This window comes from Podarcis raffonei, chromosome 16 (assembly GCF_027172205.1).
Source record: "Podarcis raffonei isolate rPodRaf1 chromosome 16, rPodRaf1.pri, whole genome shotgun sequence".
NCBI classification, from domain to species: Eukaryota; Metazoa; Chordata; class Lepidosauria; order Squamata; family Lacertidae; genus Podarcis; species Podarcis raffonei.
Genome location: NC_070617.1, coordinates 39,408,515 through 39,431,490, shown reverse-complemented (window position 1 = coordinate 39,431,490; position 22,976 = coordinate 39,408,515). Strand labels below are relative to the sequence as shown.

Sequence of the window (22,976 nt, the reverse complement as noted above, 5' to 3'; positions counted from 1 at the left end):
GTCCTAAAACATCTGGAGGGCCGAGTTTGCCTATGCCTGAACTACAACAACACTCATCAGCCCCACCCACCATGGCCCAATGGTAATGGATGATGGGATTTGTAGTCCAGCAATCCTGGATAGGCCACAGGTTCTACACCCCTGCACTATACTACAGCAGCTCTACAACTTTATGATACTACAGAGCCATGTTTTTGTAAGTCTCTGTACATTTTGCAAAAAAACTGGGAGAAAAAAGAAAGCCTTTCAGTCTCATGGCGGTATTGATTTCTGTTCTATAGCAGCTTAGACATAAAGTGTGTCCCTTATTTCTGGAAAGAAGCCTTTGAGCAGGAGAACATTTCTATGTGGCCTGAATGCTCTTCAGCTGGAGCAGCAGCACCAGATGGGAAGCCAGAGTTCCTGAGAGGTTCCTTTGCATTGCCTGAAGCTCCCCTGCTGGTGCTACCTTTGAAAGTGACAGTCAAAAGGAAGAACAAAGACAGGAACCAGGGACCCTAAAGGATTGCTTCCCACACACCTGGCTTGGTGCTTTAAAAGCCTGAAGGAACTCTCCAGAAAAATAGAATAAACAGTGGCGTAGCAGGGGAGGCAGGGGGGTCATGGCCCCGAGCGAAACCAGGTGCCCCCATGACAGGTTCCCTCATCCAGGCCAGAGGCACAGGGAGGCAAGCTGCGCTCAGGCAGGCCTTCAGGACTGTGGTGGTGCCTCCACCTCCTCGTGGCTGGCAAAGGACGCTCACCTGCAGCCCGTTTCTGGGTTGGTTTCGCATTTCTCTGCTTTATCTCCAGGTTAGGGCTAGTTTGCAAGGAGAGACTCCCTTGATTAGACGCTGGTGGGTGAAGAGACTGACCATTGCCCAGGCCACCAGGGGGGTGCAACACCTGTCCCACCCCGGGTATCAGCAATCCAAGCTATGCTCCTGGAATAAAATTGAGCTGTTCTGGGTTACGGTTGTGGCCTTTATCAGCAGCTATGCAGAAATCAGCTGGCCAGTGAAGAGACTAACCATTGCCCAGTCCACCAGGGGGGGTGCAACACCTGCTCCACCCCGGGTATCAGCAATCCATGCTACGCTCCTGAAATAAAATTAAGCTGTTCTGGGTTACCTTTGCAGCCTTTATCAGCAGCTATGTGGAAATCAGCTGGCCAGTGAAGAGACTAACCATTGCCCAGTCCACCAGGGGGGGTGCAACACCTGCTCCACCCCGGGTATCAGCAATCCATGCTACGCTCCTGAAATAAAATTAAGCTGTTCTGGGTTACCTTTGCAGCCTTTATCAGCAGCTATGTGGAAATCAGCCTGTGAAAGATTTCACTTGGTAGAGATAAGCCCTGAATGGCTGTGCATCAAGCTGCTGGTAAAGGCCACTCTTCCTCTGGCTGGTAGAAACGTAGCAACTCCAGGAGAAAAGCAAGGCTCTTTTCATGCCTCCTCGTCTGACTAGCCCACCGTGCAAACAAGGGCTGCATGAACCCTTTGTTTCTGGAAAGACTTTAACTGTGACGTGGGCGGGGGGGCGGGTTCATGGCACACGGACGTGCACATGAGTCAGCGCTTGGGTGCAAGAGTCTGTGGGTGGGGTGGCCTCACCCACTTTTGGCCGCACCCACTGCTGGCACACAGCCCCTAGAGCATGGGTAGGCAAACTGAGGCCCAGGGGCCGGATCCTGCCCAATCGCCTTCTAAATCCAGCCCACGGACAGTCCGGGAATCAGCGTGTTTTTACATGAGTAGAATGTGTCCTTTTATTTAAAATGCATCTCTGGGTTATTTGTGGGGCATAGGAATTTGTTCATTCCCCCCACCCCCAAAACATAGTCCGGCCCCCCACATGGTCTGAGGGACAGTGGACCGGCCCCCTGCTGAAACAGTTTGCTGACCCCTGCCCTCGAGGGCTGGTCAAGGATGAATGTGGGCAGTCCTTGGGATGAAAAGGGTTGGCCACCCCTGCTTTTCAAATCTGGAGGGCAGGCAGAAATCCAACAGGCACAGCTTTTCCTCATCAGCAAAGAAATCTAACATGAGCTGGAGCCCTGAAAAGGTGGAGAACCTGGCTGGAGGTGTTTGGCTCAGCACCCCCAGGCGTTCTTAATTCAATTAGTGCCCTCGTGAAAGTGCTGCCTCATCCAGCGCTTAACAGCACCCAGAAAGCCTAGGAAGATTCCAGCAAATTCTGAGTCATTCTCTTCCCTGCCGTGCAATATTGTTGAGGGAGAGAGAGAGGGGTATAATCACCCCAGCAGGGATTATTTGGTGCCAGGATGGAGGCCTGAAGAACTGGGGTTGCCAGCCTTTTGACAAGCCCTCCACCACTTTAACATACGTTTTACCTGCAGCAATTAGCAAGTGATAAAATTTAGCTATGCTGTGTTAATTTTACAGCTAATGGGGCCTGCTGCTGATGCATCATTGACTGATTTCTGTGTATGAAAGTGCTGTTAAATTTATAGCTGCAGGGAAAGACAGGGTGGGGTGGGGTTCTTTTCTAGAAACAGGACTGCGGAGTGGGAAGGGGTCCCAGGAGCCATCTAGCCCACCCCCCTGCAATGCAGGAATCACAGCTAAAGGATCCCTGACAGATGGCCACCCAACCTCTGTTCAGAAACCTCCAAGGAAGGAGGAGAGTCTATCATGATGGTCATTTGGGAAACCTGCCTATAATGTACAAAGCATCACCCAACATTTGTGCCACCCACCCCATCCCTGGCCATGGCATGCTAACCTCTCGGCCAGAAGGTACAGCTTTTTGGTCAAGGACAGGGAACCCGTATGTGACCCTCCAGATCGTGAAGCTGAGGCTCCAAGACTCATGAGAAGAGAAGACTCCCTGGAAAAGACCCTGATGCTGGGAAAGATGGAGGGCACAAGGAGAAGGGCACGACAGAGGACGAGATGGTTGGACAGTGTTCTCGAAGCTACCAGCATGAGTTTGACCAAACTGCAGGAGGCAGTGGAAGACAAGAGTGCCTGGCGTGCTCTGGTCCAGGGGGTCACGAAGAGTCGGACACGACTAAACGACTAAACAACAATGTGACCCTTCAGGTGTTGCTTGGCTTCAGTCTCCCTCATCACTGGCCGCATTATGCGAGCTGGATTCCAGCAACCTCTGGAGGGATGGTGGCACAGGTTCTGCTGTCCAGTTTTAGGTAGACTGGAATGGTGGCCAGCCAGCTGTTGGTAGGGGCTGTGCCTGTTGAAAACACAGAGCTGTTACAAGCCCAGGAGCACTGACAAGGCAATGGGAGCTGAGCTGGTGGTGCAGAGGAATGAGGGCTATGCAGCCTAATTCATAGCACAATCCTGAGCAGGCTTGCTCAGAATTAAGTCCCTCCGTAGGCAATGTGGTTGACTTACTGCAATGTGGTTAGAGCAATTGGGATTGCAGGGTAAGACTGAGAAATGGGCTAAGGAGGTGAGTGTTTGAACTTCCAGAAAGCAGCAGGATGAGGGAATATCTTGCATTCATCCACCTTTGCAAAGGCACATGATGATCTATCAATGCTAAAATTACTCCCATCCTCCACTCACCGCTACCCAACCCCCAGCGATAATTTTGCTCTGACTCTGCTCACTTGCCTTTTAAGGCCTTCTTGAGGAACATGATTTGCTCTGTGCTGAAGGTCCCCACTGGTCTCCACGCAAAGCAACATCTGTCTTTAATTGTTTATATCAAATTACCTATTTAAACAAAAACAAAACAGAAGCAAAGGTTTTATTTTAGAAGCATGTGCCGTATGTGAAGTCAGAACAACGTTAATGGAAAATCCGATGCGCTTTTTAGAACATTCTCCAGCTTTTGCAAAACAGTTTTCATGGCCTTTGGGGCGACTGCAAACTAGTGTCAAAGTAATTTTGTGCAGCGCCAGCCTCCAGATAAGGGATTCATAGTCAAACAGGTGTCCCCTTTTTTAGAGCATGATTTTAATAGTGTGGTAGCTATAAAACCTTGATGAATCAAAACTTAAAGCAACCAAAAACTCTGGGCAGCCCCTAACATCAAGGGAGTGGAAATAAAAAAAAGGCAAAACCTATAAACAACGGCTCTTCACATACAACCTGATGTGTACCCCATCCACTCTGGGTGGCTTCCAACATATGCTGTGCTTTTTTCCAGGGGGTATTTAGGCGGTACCTGTTTAGTGCTGTGGGGTTTTTCCCACGACATCAGACCCCATAAACACAGCAATCATCCTAACCAAATAACTCAACACATTCACAGTGGTGTCAGGCCTACAGGTGAACTTTGCAAAATCTTAAGCTATGTGCTTCAACACTCTGTGGTGAGAAATTAACAAAGATGTGAAACAATACAACTTCACCCTCTTAGACAAAATAGTCATTATCAAAATGATCACCCTCCCAAAACTAACCTATTTCAAACTCTCCCAATTTGGATTCCCCCAAAAACCAACTCCATAAATGGCATAAGGAGGATGGGGAATTCCCAATATAGAACTACATAGCCAGCCAAGTGCGCCACATAATCCCATGCAACCTAGAAGACGAGATGAAACAATAGGTGCACATGAAGATAGGTACAATTGAAAACACCCCCATCACAGTGTACCCAATTTTTCCAATTCCAAATAACTTTATTGTACTAGCCACTGGCCACTACAAATATGAATAAAAAATAAATACAAGCAAAAGGGGTGTCATGCCACAAATAATGGTCTCTATTTAGATCTCTGTGTCTCCCTTACACTTCACTGCTATATTGTCCAGGGTCTTCTTTCTGGGCTTTTTTGCCACCAAAGCAAAAAGGGTGACTTTATGAATCACTGAAGCATTCACATCACTAAGAAGCCATTCCTCCATAACAAACAAAGGAAAAACCCCACAGCACTAAACAGGTACCGCCTAAATACCCCCTGGAAAAAAGCACAGCATATGTTGGAAGCCACCCAGAGTGGATGGGGCAACGCAGTCACATAGGCAGGGTATCAATAAAATTATTATTATTATTATTATTATTATTATTATTATTATTATTACTACTACTACTATGGAATAGGACAGCCTTGTTTTCATCGGAGAAGTGTTAGAAGGTATGAGAATCTAGGAAATGCACTTCAATGAAGGGAGATGACAATGATCTCCTGTCAGAGAGTTGTGCCTGACCCCTTTCTGAGGTAATCTGTCATATTCCACACAAAAAGCAGGGCCATTTGTGACAGTTTGGTGAAGAGGCTGGCATGTAGACGAGCAGCATTACTTCACAATGGACTCAAGTAACCTGTGCGGAGCAAAATGTCAAAGGATAAACGCGCCATCCATCTGCTGAAGGCCATAACAATTATTATTAGATTGAGGTGTTTTCTCTTACACTGACGTTACACTGAAACCTTTTCCCATGTAGGACTTTCAACAATGCCAAGCTGCTCATGACACCAGCCGGGGTAGCCAATAGTTACCGAATACAAACTGGAGTGTCTCCTTTCTCTGAGTCTGTACTTTCAGCGTAATAGTCCCTTCCTATTGGCTTAATTTCCCCTGGGGAAGGTGAAAGAGTGAGAGGAGGTAGGCAGAACGTATTGTGTTCCTCTGCCTTCTCCAGTGATGAAACAAGAGGAGCCCAACAAGGAAATGTGCTGCTATTAATACAAGTCTCAAGTTGTTTGTTTACCAAGAAAAGAGCTGCCTCTCTTTGACCTTTCGGTGTCCCATCTGAGGGGCAAATGCTTGGAACCTGGGGACTGTTTTTAATGGGATCATCGAGTCCTAAAGGACTGCAAGGGCATCTAGTCTTACCAGTCCTTGGGTGTAAGCGGTGGGACTTCACCAGATAAAAAGGTGTGCCTCGCAAAGGGTTTATTGAGCAAATAAAGAGGCAGCCCTATTAGGAGGGAAGGTGGCAGACTTTGGCAGCCATTAAGGGCAGAGATGTAGGATGCAAGCAGTTCTGACTGATGGGAGGCAACAGGCATAAATAAAGCCCTGCTAGATCAGGCCTAAGGCCCATCTAGTCCTCTCCTCACAGCGGCCAACTGGATTCATATGGGAAGCTCCCAAACAAGACACTCTCCACTCATTATTCCCATCAACTGATTAACAGAGGCATATTGTCTCCAAAAGCAGAAGTAGAACACAGCCATCTTGGCTAGTAGTCATGTATAGGCTTGCCATTTGCCTCATCCCCTGCCATTTGCCTCATCCCCAGGCTACATCCTGTGGCAGTGAAGTACATTACCTATGAAGTACCTTCTTTTGTCTGCCCCCAGTCTTCCAGTGGATGATCCCAGATTCTAGTATAGAGGGGGGAAACTTCCATCTACTGGCAGGTTCTCCCACACAAGCACCATTGAAATTAACTGGAGCTACTCAAGAAGATGACACAAGTGGTCTTGTGCAGCTCCTGCTTATTTCATTGGGAAGTAGGTCCTGGGGTGGCCCTGGCAGATTGTGGCCCAGGTTACTTAGTGAGAGGGTTGCGCACCTTGGGCTGCCAAGCATCGTGGCCTGGTGGAAAGAGCACTCTGAGGGCCTGGGTGAAATAAATGTTTAGAAACACATGGATGCAGGCCCAGCAGCAAGGGTCAACATGGCCAGGTATCTGCTGAAATCTACTGTGACCACTGACAATAAGGGATGCGGGTGGGGCTGTGGGTTAAACCACAGAACCTAGGACTTGCTGTTCAGAAGGTCGGCGGTTTGAATCCCCGCGACGGGGTGAGCTCCTGTTGCTCAGTCCCTGCTCCTGCCAACCGAGCAGTTCGAAAGCACGTCAAAGTGCAAGTAGATAAATAGGTACCACTCCAGCGGGAAGGTAAACAGCGTTTCTGTGTTCTGCTCTGGTCTGGTTTTGCCAGAAACGGCTTAGTCATGCTGGCCACATGACCCGGAAGTTGTCTGCAGACAAACGCCAACTTCCTTGGCCAGTAAAACGAGATGAGCGCCGCAACTCCAGAGTTGTCCGTGACTGGACTTAATGGTCAGGGGTCCCTTTACCTTACCGTGACCGCTGACAATATTACTCTGGAGCGAGGATGGAGACTCACTGAGGGAGTGAGGGCCATGAAGGATGTGTTGGGCATCTCTTCCTCCACCTTCCCTAAGGCTGCCAAAGACCTGTGTGCCCTGAGGGAAGGCAGAAGCAAGGAAGCCCAGGCCAGTGAGCAACACACACCATTGGCTCCCAGTTGGCCTGACAGAGGAGTCTGTCATTCTACATTTTATGCAATTTATTTGGCTTTAGTGTTTTAAAATTGTAAACTGCCTTGGGGGCCTTGTCAGAAAATCAGTATATAAATCCAATCAATTCATAATAAAGGCCTTCCAAAACCCGAAACTGACACCATGGATGCTCAGGGAAATAAAATGCCGCACAAATTAAAATGTTAAGATTCTTCTGAAGGGATTCATTGCTGTGGCCTTGTTTTAGGAAGTGCATGGATTTTTTTCTGTTTACACAGGGTTGGGAAACTCTTGACTATGATCTTAGACGTATAAGCGCCACCTGAACAAAACTCTGTCAGGCACAAGGGGAATATGGCAGATCCACACCATGCATTTAAAGCACATATGACTACCCCAAAGAATCCTGGGAGTAGTAGTTTGTTAAGAGTGCTGGGAATTGTTGCTCTGTGAGGGGGAAATACAATTCAGGGAAAGCCATGGACTTTAAATGGGCACTGGATGTTTTAAATGTAGATGTGTCTATGCAGCCGCTGATTCCTGTTTCTTTACACTGCGGTGGCTGAGCTGTGTAAATGCAGATGCTGCTGGACTACAACTCCCATTATCCTCGACCACCAGCTATGCTGCCAGGGTCAGTGGGGAATCTAACAACATCTAAAGGGTCAGAGGTTCCACATACTTTCTGTACATACTGTGTAGATAGGCGATAACAGCCATTTGATACTGAAGAGTGGCAGTCTATCTGTGCTGGCATAGCACCAGGAGGAGGAATGACTGAAAATTTCTAGCCAATGTGTCTAAGGGAGCAAATTCCTCACAGAGAATAAATAAAAGTGATGTGCTGTTTCCAGTTATGACAAAGCAGGTTTCTTACCAGGAATCCGTTCTTCTGGTTTCCCTGCTCCCAGATATTGTCCTGCTATAACCCACATGAAAGCCCCAGAGAATGGCTGTTTGAGGTCATCACACTCAGGTATGCAGCAAAACTGGCTACAAAACATGACTAGCTAAATTTCTAGTATTTTGCTTCTTACTCCACACATACTTCATGGTATCCTCAAGAGAAAGAGAAAAGAAAATCGGTTGTGTTGTTTACATTTCACAAAGGTAAGATCCAGCTCCCTGCTGAAATTCTATGCATGCTTTTTTGGAAGTAAGCCCTGCTGAAGAAAGTGGTGCTTACCTCTAAGTAAGCATGCATAGAACTGAGCTGTTGGAAAAGGGAAACCATCATTTGTAAAAGGAGACCAGCACTCTGTCAGAGCTGGCAATTGGAAAGGCACTTGCTGTAGAAAAAGGCACTTGCAGCTACCGTAAGATAATTCCTCTTGGCTTTGAAGTGAAGTATGATTTGTCTTTCCCTCTATGCTATGTGCAGGCTTCTCAAGCTTGTCAGTCTTTGATCCAAAAATGTTAAACGATTTCCTTCCCATCCTGTGCCCCTCCTCCCCCCGTCCCCAGGACAACATGAGCTCCGAGGTCAACACTGTGTTGTCTGGCTACTGATTCAGGCTGCACACAGAGGTTGGTAATTAACTACAGCTTCCTGGTCATGTTCTTAATACAGGCCTGCAGCAGGGTTGGATTTTCTTTTTTGGTAACTAGTCCATTGGGAAAGAATGGGGAATCTGAAAACTGAGTGCAGGATTAGCTCACTGGGCTTGAATAAAAACACAAACACCAATCTGTCCTCTATCTGTATGAAAGTCACCTTCCCAGACTTGAGTGACCAAGACCAGGACAGGCTGTGCAACTGTAGATAGGTCACTAGGAGCAGGGGCCATCTTTGACCCCCCCATCAGTATACCTGATGGAGCCCTCTTATTTTCTCTTGCATAAGGTGCTGGTCACAATTCATTTTTCCTGTGAAAAGAATTTGGGTATGTTATGCAGAGGGCAGCACCTGCTTCTTACCCTGACCACTAACCAAGATCCCTCAGGGGTGGTGCAGCAGGTGTCTGTGTGCAGACCACCCAGAGGCACACACTTCACCTGCAAGGCTTCTTCTTACAGTGTACAAGCCCGGCACTCTCCTCAGCCCTGTCATAATGACATGCATTTTGCCATTTACTGATAAAATGCAAGGTCCCCACACTGAAAACTGCAGTTAGGGTCAGCTAGCAATTACCCGAGGAGGTAACTGGTGCACATCACCTATAAATTAATTAGCTGAGACGTAACCAATCAGCATCACCCAGGAAAACAGGTGCAGCTTTAGAACGGGTTGAATTCCAAAAGGGAATCCTCAGATAAAGGTGCAAGAAAGCAAACTGAATGTACTCATATATCAAAGTCGCAGGAAAACATCTCCACTGTATGTCAACTCCCCCAACCCAGACGTGAGGTATGGGATTTCCCGATAACCTAGCCAAATTTCACATTTAGTGCCAGGAAATCCTCCTGACTGCCAGCCATTGAGAGGTTAGAGAGATTAGGGTTTACATTATATGTTTATTACTCCAGTATCACTTCCTCAGAACATTAATGGGTCATCTAATCCAAAGAGGGCAATGAGCAATTCCCCTAATAAAGCCTTTGCAAACCTTTCGTGACAAGCCTTCCTTGTTTAGATTTTAAAAGCCTGGCCATGAAGTCTGATTGTTCCTGTAGCTCCGTGATTTCCTGTCATTTAAGTGTTAGGTGGCTTGTCTGCTGTTTGGTACTGGGTGTGTTCCTTAACAGGTTCTCAGCCACAACAACAGTTGTAGTCAAGACTGATACCAAGCGTCTCTCCTGTGGAGCTGCCTTAGACTGCTGGAACTGTATAAATCATGGAGGAGAAAACATATTTCATTGTGGGAGCTCACTATGTATACAACATACATTTAAAAGCACCCCCTACACACACACACACACAATCCTGCGCATTGTAGTTTTCTCAAGGAGCTACAATTCCCAGCAGACTTTCCCAAAATCAGTGGCGTAGCGTGGGTTGTCAGCACCCGGGGCAAGGCAAGTAATTTGCGCCCCCTAACCCATGAGCCAGGTAGGGGCAGAGAGCTGCGAGTGCGAGCGCGCCCCCCCCCAGATGTTGCGCCTGGTGCGGCCGGCCCCCCCTGCACCCCCCACGCTACGCCACTGCCCAAAATTCTTTCTAGGGATGGGGGAATGTGTTTTACGTGCATGGTGTGCCCCCACCCTAATTGGTAAACTCTTCTCATACCCTCCCAAGTGTTCCTATTTTCCAGGGACAGTCCCTCTTTCCCCCGCCACTGCCACTGCTGCCAGGTTTGGGGAGGAGGATGAGCTGCCACTTGTCCCAAGTGATGGCGGCTGTGGCTGCAGGAACTATGAGGCAGCATCTCGTTGCCTCTCCATGGCCACCTCTGCTGTTCAGCACGTCACTGCCAGACAAGGCCAATGTGTTTCAAATACCTTTGTCCAAAACCAAGACTGAAGCTGAGATCTCTCAATGTCCAATGTCATGCCATTGACCAGATTCTGTACTGCCCGTGGTTACACAGCTCCATCCCCAGCCAGACTTTCAGCCTAGTGGGCAAAGAAATGTGCAAGTGTGGAAGAGATTGTGGAATGAAGCTTCTGACAACCGATGCTTTAGTATTAACGGCACAGAATAGATTAACTTTTCCTGACTGCACTGAGAAGCCACAGATATTTTAATGGAATATTAGCAGCTTTGCATCTAATTACTTCCAAACCTCCCAGCACTCTCCCTTGCATACACACACACACACACACATTAGGTCACACATTTTGCTCCCAGTTAATTATTTTCTATTTTGGTATGGTCTAAGGCGAGAAAAAGCTGATGGGTTTGCTGGGAAATGTTGAAGCTATTTTTATGTATTTCTCTTGCTCTCCGCAGTGGCTCCTGCTCCCTGGAAACAACCTTGAAGGACTTCCAGGCACCTGGTGCCTCTGATTTCAGCTATTTAAAAGCTGGCAGCTCTGCTGAACGTCCCGTAATGATGCCCCATCCAGTTCCATTCGCCCAAGGAAAGCATTCATGTTCTGCAACCATTAGTAGTAGTAGTAGCAGTAGCAGTAGCAGTAATTTATTAGTATATTCTGCCCTTCATTACAAGATCTCAGGGTGGTTTACAAGATAAAAATACAAGGTAAAAGCACAAATAAATAGTTTGAATAAAAACAACAAAACAATAATGCCCCTCCCACAAACACATTTAAAAGGCTGTAGAATATTAATCAGCCTTGTACAGGGGTAGGCAACCTAAGGCCCATGGGCCACAAGCGGTCGACGTGGGTCATTTAACCGGCCCACAAGCCACTCCCAAACCGAGCTGCCTGCTGAGCGAGTCCCCACGCACTGCGCTAAACCAGCACTGCATGGCGCAGGGACTCGTGTCTGTGCAGATGCAGACGCCAGAAATCGTGGGCAAACCAGCCCACAGACGGATCTCTGCTGGAGTGAACCGGCCCAGGTGACGTAAACCTTGCTGACCCCTGGCCTTGTACAGTGGTACCTCAGGTTACATACGCTTCAGGTAACATACGCTTCAGGTTACAGACTCCACTAACCCAGAAATAGTGCTTCAGGTTAAGAACTTTGCTTCAGGATGAGAACAGAAATCGGGCTCCGGCGGTGCGGCGGCAGCGGGAGGCCCCATTAGTTAAAGTGGTACCTCAGGTTAAAGGCAGTTTCAGGTTAAGAACGGACCTCCGGAACGAATTAAGTACTTAACCTGAGGTACCACTGTATAACCAAAAAATACAAATACAGAATACAAATTAACATATAATGCTTAAGAACAATTTAAAACATCCCCACAAATAAACAACATCCACCCAAGTTAAAACCCCATCCCCATTAAAACGATAGTTTTAGCACAACAGGGCAGGGCTGGCCCATGTCCTCGTTCCACCCCCAAGGTGCCACCCCTTGACTTGTCAATTTTTTTGACTTCTACCTGCTCACCTGGGTGCCTGTTCCTGCCTTGATTCTGCCTTGCACTTCCTCCTACCACGACCTGAATCTCTGAGTCCTATCCCATGAAAGCAAGCGCTTCTGTTTGTGTGTGATGTGGAGAGCAAATGTGCTCATAAGAGGATCAGGTACTCCCAATAACTGCCATGTAGATATTGATCCTTCACCCCCCCCCCCAAAATTGTATCTGGAAGTGCACATTCAGTGGCATAGCGTGGGTTGTCAGCACCCGGGGCAAGGCAAGTAATTTGCGCCCCCTAACCCGTGGATTTGCGCCCCCTAACCCTAACCCCCAGATGTTGCGGCCGGTGCGGCTGGCCCCCCCCTGCACCCCCCACGTTACACCACTGTGCACATTTAATATTGCTTTTGCAATTCATGTTTGTGCAATCCGTAAGAGGGTTCTTTTATTTAAAAAACCTGTTAAAATACAGCCAACTGTTAATTGAATTGCAGTGGAATGTTCTGAAAAAAAAAGGCCAACTTTTTTTCTGTCTCTACTCCTATGTCTGACCCAGAAATCTAGCAAGTGAAAGTTTTCCTCCATGCCAGGAAATGCTTCACCTACTTCCTATTAGCATGCCAGGCAGCTAAAGGAATTGAGACAGCCAGGCAGGAATATTCTAAAACCTGGCAACCCGTTTTTCTGAATCAAATAACTAAATGGCTCTAAAGAGGGAAAGCTGTTGGCTTTACATGTGTCTCCAGCATAGTGTAGCTTTAGGTAAAATGCAGCAAAACATCTGAGAATAACCGGGAAAATGTCAAGAAGTCAAACAGCCTAAAATAGAAAAGGGTTTGGAGGTCAGGACAATTTCAGTGAGCATATAAATCCCTCTGACGTAGATAAGAGCTATGCACAAGGCAAAGAGAAAAGCAGGACACTGAGCCTCAAAATATTGAGCTCTGGGAACTCTCTGTGAATGTTGTTCTCTGGGCTCAAAGTCTCTTCTGGGCATATCCTGTTTAGGTTAAATCTTTGGAGCAGGGATGCAGAACCTGTAACCCTCCAGATGTTGTTGGACTTGTGACTCCTATCCCAGTTGACCATCCTGACTGGGGCTGATGGGAGTTGGAGTCCAACAACATCTGGAGGGTTATAGGTTAGCCCCCCCCCCGTCTAAGTGGCTGGGTTTTAGGAGAAACTTGTCAATGCAGAGCCAGCTCACCCATTAGGTGGGGTGAAGCAGCCGCCTCAGGCAGTGGAAGTGCAAGAAGCGGCACCACTCTTGCCCCACTGCTTCCACCACCACTGGAACATCCCCCACTGAGTTCCAATGACAGGCAAGTGTTCTGGCATGCAGCATTGCTACTCATCTTCCTTGCCCCTGGGGCAGAGAAGTCAAGCACCAAGGTCTTGTGGAACGTTCCCTGCTCTTGCAGAATTCAACAAGAGGGGGCAGTTTTCGGCACACAGTGGAAGGGGGGAGCACAGTGGCAGGGAGAAAGCACATTCCCATTTCACCTCACCTTGTTAATATAGAGCTTTTATTGTCATATGTTTTTGAGGGCTGAGATAGTTGAATTCATTTTTTAAGAAACATTATAGAAGCCACACAGAGCCTTAGCTATCAAGAACGTCCGTAAGAAGAAACCTACTGAGAAAATGTCATACAGCAAACTGTTGCTGGCAACACAGAACCAAAAATGAAAGTGCAGAGCCTGAGAGGGGGGTCAAACACTTCTTTGCATGGCAAACCAAGAGGGCCAATATACAGTACATTAGTAGGGCTTGTCTGTGTTGGAGCATTATTTAGCTGTTAATCCACTCCCCCACCTTCAAATTAGGCCAGTCATCTACACCCGCACATGCTTGGATTTGTATGTCAGGAGCTAGTTGGGTCTTTCTCATTCGTACCAGTAGGGGTTACCTTTTGTGTATGCCCTCATCTTCTAATTTCTTTATTATATTATGCTGATTAAGTACCAACAGGGCATGCACATCAATAGCTGTGCAAGCACCTTAAAAAATAAAACCCTGCCCAGGAAGTGCACAAAAGCACAGAGTCAGGCAATTGTAAATTCTCAGCACAATCATATGGAGTGGTTTGCTTTGCATTTTTCTGATTTCATGCAAATCTGAGGGATCAAGGGTGAGCTCCTTCATTTAGGAGAGCACTGCGTATTGTTACAAGCACAGCCAGAAAAGCAATGAAAGCATTGAGGAAGTAGTGGCAGAAAGTGATGACTAAGCCATCCACCCCACACACAAAAAACCCCCAAATAATCTGTGACCCTCAAGTGCAGAAGTTTAGAGATCAATTTCCCTCAATTTATTGGATAATTTCCATATTGGGTAACCCCAAATTCACAGGGGAGAATCATCAATATTGGAGTTGTTTGAAGATAATTACTTGTGGACTATGCAAATTAAATGGAAATGCAAAGACACAATGAACGCATAGTGAACTCTGGGGTGGACAAGCTCCTAGTCTTCCAAATGAGGAATAACCAGGGAACAAACAGTAGAAATGAGAAAGGCAAGTCTTTCTAGAAGCCATAAAGTTTTCTTTTTATTTCTCTGCAATATAATATTCTGATTGGAGGAGCAGCCTTAGCAGTACAGAGGCAAGGCAAGTTTCAGTAGTACCCTGGAGAACTCTATGCAGGGCTCAGGCTGGAGAATTTGGAAGAGCAGAGCTCAAATGTTGCTTCAGCAACAGTCGTTCTCTGACTGAGTCTTAAACAATTCTACTGTAGCTATTGGCACCACTTTTCAGCGAAGCACTTCTTCATTTCAAGGGGCGCTGCTGCCTTTTGTTGTCATTGACTCCCACTGAGTTGGGGCTACTATGGTTCCACTGAAATCTTTTCAGCCTGAGGACCACATTCCTTCTGGGGGTGGCATGTCAGTGGTGCGCAGGACTGCAGCAAAAAGTGAGAAAGCAAGATTCTCTGAATGAGCAAAGCAACCGTTGTGACCCCTTTGACTAGTAAACTACATTCCAGCCATGCAAAAGCCAGGGGTTTAGAAACACACATACACACACCTGCAAGAGGCAATATCACAGTTTGAGGACACATTTCAGGCAGCCAAAAGCACCTGGGCTAGTGGTGCAGGACTGGAGAAGGCTGTGACTTCCAATTCAATACTCAAAATTGACAAGATAAAATCATCCCATTGTGACTTAACCACAAACTTCATGTCCAAAAAGAATTTGAATTTTTAAATAATGTATGTGTGTTGCATTTATTAGTGACCCACTACCCAAGGTTGTATAGAAAATGCACAGCATAAAATAGACTAAAATAATAATAAGATCAACCAGTAGCAGCACAAAAACACAAAAACGCCAAATGACATCAGAGAAAATATTAACACAATTTAACAAAAATTATATAATCCAGCAGCTAGCAGAAATTCACACAGAGCTAAAGCCATCAGCCTAAAACAGTGAAATGCAGATAATTAACTGGCCTTGACAGAGTGAGGGACTTTACCTGGTGCTGAAAATTTGGTGCCAGGTAAGCCATTCTGGGGAGGGTATTCCATAACCAGGAACTACCTCTCAAAATTACTCAAATTCTCTTTGCCACTTTTCATATATTAGCTTATGGAGGTACTGGGAAAAGGGCAACTGATGATCTCAGGATCCAGGTAGGTACATACAAAATTCAATCACGCAGAGGCAATGAATAGGACAGTTTTGAAAGCTGGTTCCAAAACAGGAATGTTCCTGACAAACAAAATATTAATGTGGAGGTTTGTGGGGGGGAGAGAATTAAAGAAAGAAACATACCAACAACCCAGACTTTGATTCTTCATCCCACAGCTCATAGAAACTGATTCACTGGCATTACTTATATTGTGAACAAATGCAGAGAGGGATGAACAGCCCCGTTTGAAAAGTCATTGAAATTCAGCTGCTGCCTTTTGAAGCCATAATCTCAGGACTCTTGCCAGTTTCAACCTCCTGATGCTGACAGGAACACCCACTATTGCCTGGCAAGAAAGATAATACACACAGACACACAAATAATTGTTCCGTTTACACACACTTAAAACAACATATGAGAAGTTTCCCTTACTGGGTTTGTATAACTATTCCAATCACCTAAAATGTATTTCTTAAAATAAAAAAGTAGTTCAAAGCTTTAAGCTTCTTAAATAGAGCTTGACATATTCCCATGATATCAAAGAGCAAGATGTCTACAAAAATACCCAACTGTAGTTGCTATATTTAAGCTGTTTTATTCTATCAGAGAAATGCAGCTTTACCATCTTCTAATTTTTATGCAATTGCAGGCAATGGTTATCGGCTGCCAGACGGCAACCCAGGCCTACAGCTTTCTAATTTAGCCTCCCAGTCAATCCCCCAGACCCAGACTAGTGTCAGTGATTGGCTAGCAGGGCAGCTGCACCCCCCCCCCCACTGGCACAAGCCTCCTCCACTGATGGCAGCCCTCTTGAATGTGCTGCTGGACAGCAGTGGCCATCTGACTGCTCCTGTTTTGCTACCCTAGCCTACTTACCTACCTGTGAGATGGGATTCACAGGTTCATGGAAGATAAGGCTATCAATGGCTATTAGTCATGGTGGCTATGTACGAAGGCAGCAGCCTGCCGCTGAATGCCAGTTGTTGGAGAACAACAGTGAGTGAGAGCTCTTGCACTCCTGTTCTGCTGATGGGCTTCCCATCAGCACCTGGTTGGCCAGCAGCATAACAGGATGTTGGACTGCATGGGCTTCTGGTCTGATCCAACAGGGCTCTTCTAATGTCCTTATGTTCCCTGGGAAATTTCAGCAACTCTTGCTGCTCCATCCACTCTTCACTGTCACTATCTGCTTCTGCCCCACAGTGGAGAATGGGCCCAGAGGGGAGGGGCAGGTGTCAGTTGGTTAAGTCCAGAGTCCTAAATTACCTAACTACCGAGGAGGTAGGAAAGTGGGTGGGTGGCAGCTGCTGTGAGTGGGCCCAATGTTACTCAGGTACATGAGAGCCCACAAAAACAATCAAGACCAGGAGCTGGTAATGGATTCCTCCAACAATAGCTTTCTGCTCTCTCCTCCTTCACTTGCTGAGATAGCACCGAATCCTACTCGTCACAGCAACCAGTGGAGGAGACCTGTTTGCATGCACATGGCCTAAAATGTATGAGGAATAGATTAGTTTCCTCTACCACCATTTCATCATCTATGTTTTACTCAATAGGAAAGTTAAAATAGTTATCCACTCACATTCTCTCACTGCTGACTTATAGCATAATTGGGAACTTAATTTCTGTGAGCAGTTATGACAACAGCAACAAACGCTGAGAGTCACAGTGGTCTGGTCATATAGTGTCTGAATTGAACTCCACAGCTTAAGAACTGTAGCTAAAATTGGATTAAAACATAATGGAACTACCTGGTTTCAACCTGGATGGCAGAGGACACTTAAGCATATCCCTATTTATCCATCTGCACACATACAACAGTCTAGGCTATTGTCTGATGGAGAGAAGGTTGAATATTGTCTGCATCTATATGGATGGGGCCCAAACCTGAAATAGAAAGGGCATTGCAGGTCAGCATTTGGATGAACTGGCTGAACTGCATGGGGATTTTGAATGGCACCCTCCTGTGCTTTGCTTAACTCCAGCCAAAGCCATTAAACACTGGCCTGACATTTGAGCATCAAAGAGAACTCCATTGTCACACATATTAAGGACAGCCACCAGCATAACTAACAAATCTGCCACCTTACATAATGTGGGGTGAGGGCATGGTGATTTTAAGCAGATGTCCTTCTTGAGACCAAATCCCATTTATGCTTTCATTCATTTTTTTAAAATGCTTTATCCAGTAACACATTGTGGCAATGAAGATGGAAGCCCTGATTCATTCTGTATCTACAAATTCTCCAGTACTTCAGCGCTGGGGCCTGAAACAAGCCACACTCTCTGAGCTGAAATGCCTTCCTCCTAATGCCAGATGATTGCAACTCTTTGCTAGTGAAATACCCACCATGATGATGGGCAGGATGTATGCAGAGGGAAAGCTTTTGCATTGCAAAGACCAGAGTGGGAGTGGAGGATGTCCTCTGTCTAAATACCAAAATGAATCTGTATCAGTACCTGCCTATGTGCAGACTCTGAACCAAACCAGACTTTCTCCACAGAGAAGAAGAGGAACCCTACTTTGAGCCCCAGCACAGATGGGGACTCTGGGAAGTTAACAACTCCTAAGAAAGAACTGAATTATTCCCCTCTTGAGGAGGCTGCAATAATGAGGGACCAAATGTTTCCCTGTGCTAAAACCCCAAACTGTTTGGAAGACTGAAGCCTCCCTGTCCTCAGCCCTGCTTGGGAAGAGGAGGTAAGTACTACTAGTGCATGCTCTGGATCAGAGCCCCATGGAGATGCCAGAAGAGGCAGAGCCGGGTCTACTGTAAAACCATCAGTTACTGATTGAAAATTGTTGGTGCAACAGCTGTGAGGGGGAGGTCCCCTGCCCAGCCTTCCAGATCCTGCTGGACAGCTCCTTGGCTGCTCCAACTCCTGTCCCAAAACTTCCTCCTTTGGCACCACTCAGGTTTGGAGGAAATGGAAAATTACACCCCATGGCAGCCTTCACTAATCTGATGCTCTCCAGATGTTTCGAACTACAAACTCCCATGATCCTCAGGTAGCACTGCTGGAACGAATGGGAGTTGTAGTCCAATATATAGCCTGTCAGAGAGGATTGGGTCATCTAGTGTCAGAGCAGAGAGAAATGCTACCCTCATTGACCTCATGCACAGCTTTTTCTCCATAGGAGAAGATAACAAGCAATTAACTTATAAAGGACAAAACAATGGGATCATTTCCCATCCATTATGAATCAAGAATGCTTCTGTCTGACTCCCTATCCTCTTTCACAGGTCCCATATTGAATCTGTGTTTAGGTCAACCTATGACAAAATGTTGAGGTCTGGTTCTAATACAGATAGATGAAGAAGGAATATTAGGTCAATAGACTAGAATAGTATAATCCAAAGTGGAAGGTACTTGTGTGTATATTTTAGTATTCAGGGCTGATTAATATTCTGTCCAGTGAGCTATATTTTGTAATTATTATTATTATTTTTTACACATTTGGTATAATAAAAAATAAAACCAAGATAAAACTAAACAGAAAAGCTAAAAGCATTTATATGCATAAAAGGCAATTTAACACATCCCACCCATTAGCGGAGGCCACAAAATCTAAAACACTCCAAGTTAAAGGCCAAAAGCCTGTATGAAAAGAAACATTTTTGCCTGGCACCTAAAAGTAACATATTTGGTCGTAATGGAATGGACAATTATACTAAGTACCATTAGCCAATATATTGTATTTTCATAGGAGAGAGAAAGTGTGTGTGTGTGTGGGTGTATGTGTGTGTGTGTGTGCGCGCGCGCATTTATTCAATTTCTTTCCCACCTTCATATATACAGTGCCATTAACATTTGCAGAATAAGAGAAGTAGAAAAATCCTTGCACTATAGGTCTTTCTCACAAACTATATTTGTATTGTGAGGGAGACAAAAAAGGGGGGAGAAAGGATAAGTGAAGTTTCACACAGAGAGTAGGTGAGAAATTGAGTTAAATTTTAGACATAATTTTGGATCAGGATGAGAATTATGAGATTAGGCCAAAGGTTTAATGAAAAAGGTAAATCCTGATGAGGAACCTAAAGCAGGAGACTTGTGGGGGTCTGGATACGGCTACCATGAAACAGGGACAATCTGCACATGCTCAGTGTAACTCTTTGCCTAATTATCACTTCACATGACCTGGATGCTGAGCTTTCAGGTATCCTGATTCAAAGCCTTCATAATCTCTATTAAAATATTCAGGAATACTTTAGAGGTGAAAGGATATCTTGCAGCATGAGTGACGGCCAACTTCATCAGATTAATGAACAGGGATTTTATTCCATTAAAGCCAACAGGATTTCACTGAGAATTAATTTGACCTCTTGCGGTGCTGCCTTTCTTGCCAAGGTCCCACTCTGCATTCACACTGCAATCTCAGCTCCTCAGGAGCAGAGAATTCGTATGTGTTGGTCTCCCTTTTAGTTACATTTTTCTGTAGCTTGCTCCAGCTCAAAAATTAATCTGCCTGAAGCTTTCCTGCTTCCACAGTTTACAATCAGCTTTGATGCCTTCTCACAGACAGGCCAAAATAACTTGCTTGCCAGTGAAGAGAGATAAATTGGTCAAGAAAACACCATGCGTTTCCAAATTATTATCCCTTCAGGAGAGCCTGATGCTCTCATCTAAATTCCACAGAGGTAAACAGGGGCAGGGAGTAATATTCCAATGTTGGTTTTAAGGGACAGAATTAGCCTATTTGTAGACCTGTCCACACTTTGATTGCATCTGCATAGATAGTTCATTCTTCTTTCAAGGTTCTAGCTCCTTTCCGGCAAGAGAAGTACTGTACTAATTTTAACTCCTACCTGATAAAATGTGTGACCCATCATGCCCTCTCAGACAAGCTTTTATCACTGGATGATAAATCTGGTCTAAAATCTAGGGAAGCATTTTGTACTAATAAGCAGTTTTTCAGAAGGAGCAGAATTTCCTGTTCTAGTATTGCCTTGGTGTGCATACTTTTGCTGGTTAAAAAACATTAGGGGGCAGAAAGAAGGGGTTGATGCGTATTCTCCAACATTTGACGAATGCCAACACCACTTGTTTTATATTAAGATAGCCTATCATGTAGGGACGCAGGTGGCGCTGTGGGTAAAACCTCAGTGCCTAGGACTTGCCGATCGTCAGGTCGGCGGTTCGAATCCCCGCGGCGGGGTGCGCTCCCGTTGCTTGGTCCCAGCACCTGCCAACCTAGAAGTTTGAAAACACCCCTGGGTGCAAGTAGATAAATAGGGACCGCTTACTAGCGGGAAGGTAAACGGCGTTTCCGTGTGCTGCGCTGGCTTGCCAGATGCAGCTTGTCACGCTGGCCACGTGACCCGGAAGTGTCTTTGGACAGCGCTGGCCCCCGGCCTCTTAAGCGAGATGGGCGCATAACCCTAGAGTCGGACACGACTGGCCCGTACGGGTAGGGGTACCTTTACATTTACCTAGCCTATCATGTAGTGCCTTCCAGATGTTGTTGGGGGTTGGACTCGATGGCCCTTGTGGTCTCTTCCAACTCTATGATTCTATGATTGTTAGACTCCAACTCTCATTAGTCCCAGACAGCATGGCCAATGGTCAGCGATAAACAGAAGCTGTAGTCCAACAACATCTAGAGGACACCACTGGCACCAAGTTTTATAGTATATATCAATACGCAGGGGTGGGAAACGCAAGAGCTAATCTTCCTCCCAAATTGTAATCTGATATCCCAAATATAATTTGTTAAAATAATAATAATCTATTTGTTTGCTGTTCATTTGGACACTTAAGATATCGTAACCAAATTTTGTATGATGGTTCCTGAGATCAAGTTTTTATCTATGTTTGGATACAATTAGATGCTATTTTGAATCAAGATGGTGGACTGAACCTTTCAAAATTGCACTTTCTTTTTTAGCTTCTTACAGTCCTAAGCAATGCCAGGTACAAGGCAACTAGTAGTAAATAAATAATGTTGGTGCCACCTGCTTGAGGTTGAGGCATGGTCCTCTTGTGTGTTCCAGCAATACTTACTGAAGACTGATGATCTTAAACAGCATAATGCACAGTTGAAATGCCTGGGAGTTTGACCTTAAATAGATCAAATCAAAGCACTTTCAGCTCAGGCACACTGGAATCTGTTTTATAACAAGTCAGAATCCAGTCCTGTCTACTATCAGCTAACAGCTAGGCAGCAGGGGAAAGACTGCCCATCTTGGAAGACCAAGAAACATTGGAAAGGGCCATTTGGTGGTGACACTGTATGATTGTGGGATATCCTCCCTTTGACTGGGCCTCTTCTGTGTCAGAGTTGCGTTTTTTATTTCATAAAGCCTTCCATTTTCTGTTCCATCCTTCCTCTCTCCTCCCCCCCCCCACCAATGATTTTGATCGGTTTTTAATCTGTTTTTTATTTGCTTTTATCTGTGGTCCTTTCAGATAGTTGGCTGTAGTTTATACAACTGCTTATATGTTCCTTGCCTCAACTGCTTTTAATCCTGTCAACTGTTTTTCAGGTCTGAAGACGTAAAAGGGTGGGGTTGAGGGGATAAGAGTAATTAATCAAATCAACAATAGCGACTGTACTTCAGGCAAGACTTCGTGAGGTGAACATGCCAAGAGTGTAAAAAACATGTTGTATATTAAAAAGTGCTGTTAGAACCGCGGGGGGGGCGCATCTGCCCTCATGGCAGCTGTGTGGAAACGGCAGAAAAACGAAGCCGTCTCAATAAGAATGCCTTGAGAGGTAGAACGCGTGTGCGCGTTTCAACATGTTCTCACACACATATGTTAACGTGTTTAAAAGATTCAGGTAGGCTCAGGTGTCGAAAAGGTCAGCTGGGCGTGTTGGGTGCGTGTGAAGGCCGGCCACGCGGCCCCTTGACCTGACAGGACCCGGAGGCGGGCGGAGAGGCCAACGGCCGCCCAGCGTCGCCTCAGGGAGGCCAACGGGCAGCTCGGCTCCCCTCCCCCAGCTCCGCTGGAAAGAGGAAGGCGCTCGAGAGACTTGCCTCGGATCCTTTTCAAACCGGTTTACATTGCTTTGGTTTCGACGCCCGCCCGCCCGCCTACTCCCTTTCCAAGCGAGGCCGTTCCCGGAGTTGTACGGAACCAAGCGTCAGCGCGCGCCGCAAAATCAATCCGCGGGGCGGGGGGGCTAATTTTTTTATTATTCGTTTTGTAGACACCAGCGACTCCCTCCTCCTCCTCCTCCCTCCCTCCCTCGCGCCTCTTCCCGGCTTCTGGCGAAATCTCAGCAGCGGCAGCGCAAGGGCCGAGCAGCAGGATACGGGTTTTCGCGGTGACGTCACGACGGGTGGGCGGAGCTTCTTCCCCTTCCCCCCTCCCTTCGCTCTCCTCTC

General features: G+C 46.2%; 1 long non-coding RNA gene across 2 annotated transcripts; it reads right to left on the bottom strand.

The window, feature by feature from the left end:
* Positions 1-12,403: 12,403 nt before the first annotated feature.
* On the bottom strand, positions 12,404-22,570 carry LOC128403949 (uncharacterized). Of its 2 annotated transcripts, XR_008328026.1 has the most exons (4): positions 22,400-22,570; positions 17,397-17,532; positions 15,789-15,991; positions 12,404-14,913 (listed from the first exon to the last, which is right to left on the bottom strand). It is a non-coding gene; the product is annotated as an uncharacterized LOC128403949 (long non-coding RNA). The 2 variants fall into 2 exon arrangements; XR_008328025.1 differs by lacking the exon at positions 22,400-22,570 and having other exon boundaries at positions 17,397-19,351.
* Between the last annotated feature and the right edge of the window lie 406 nt (positions 22,571-22,976).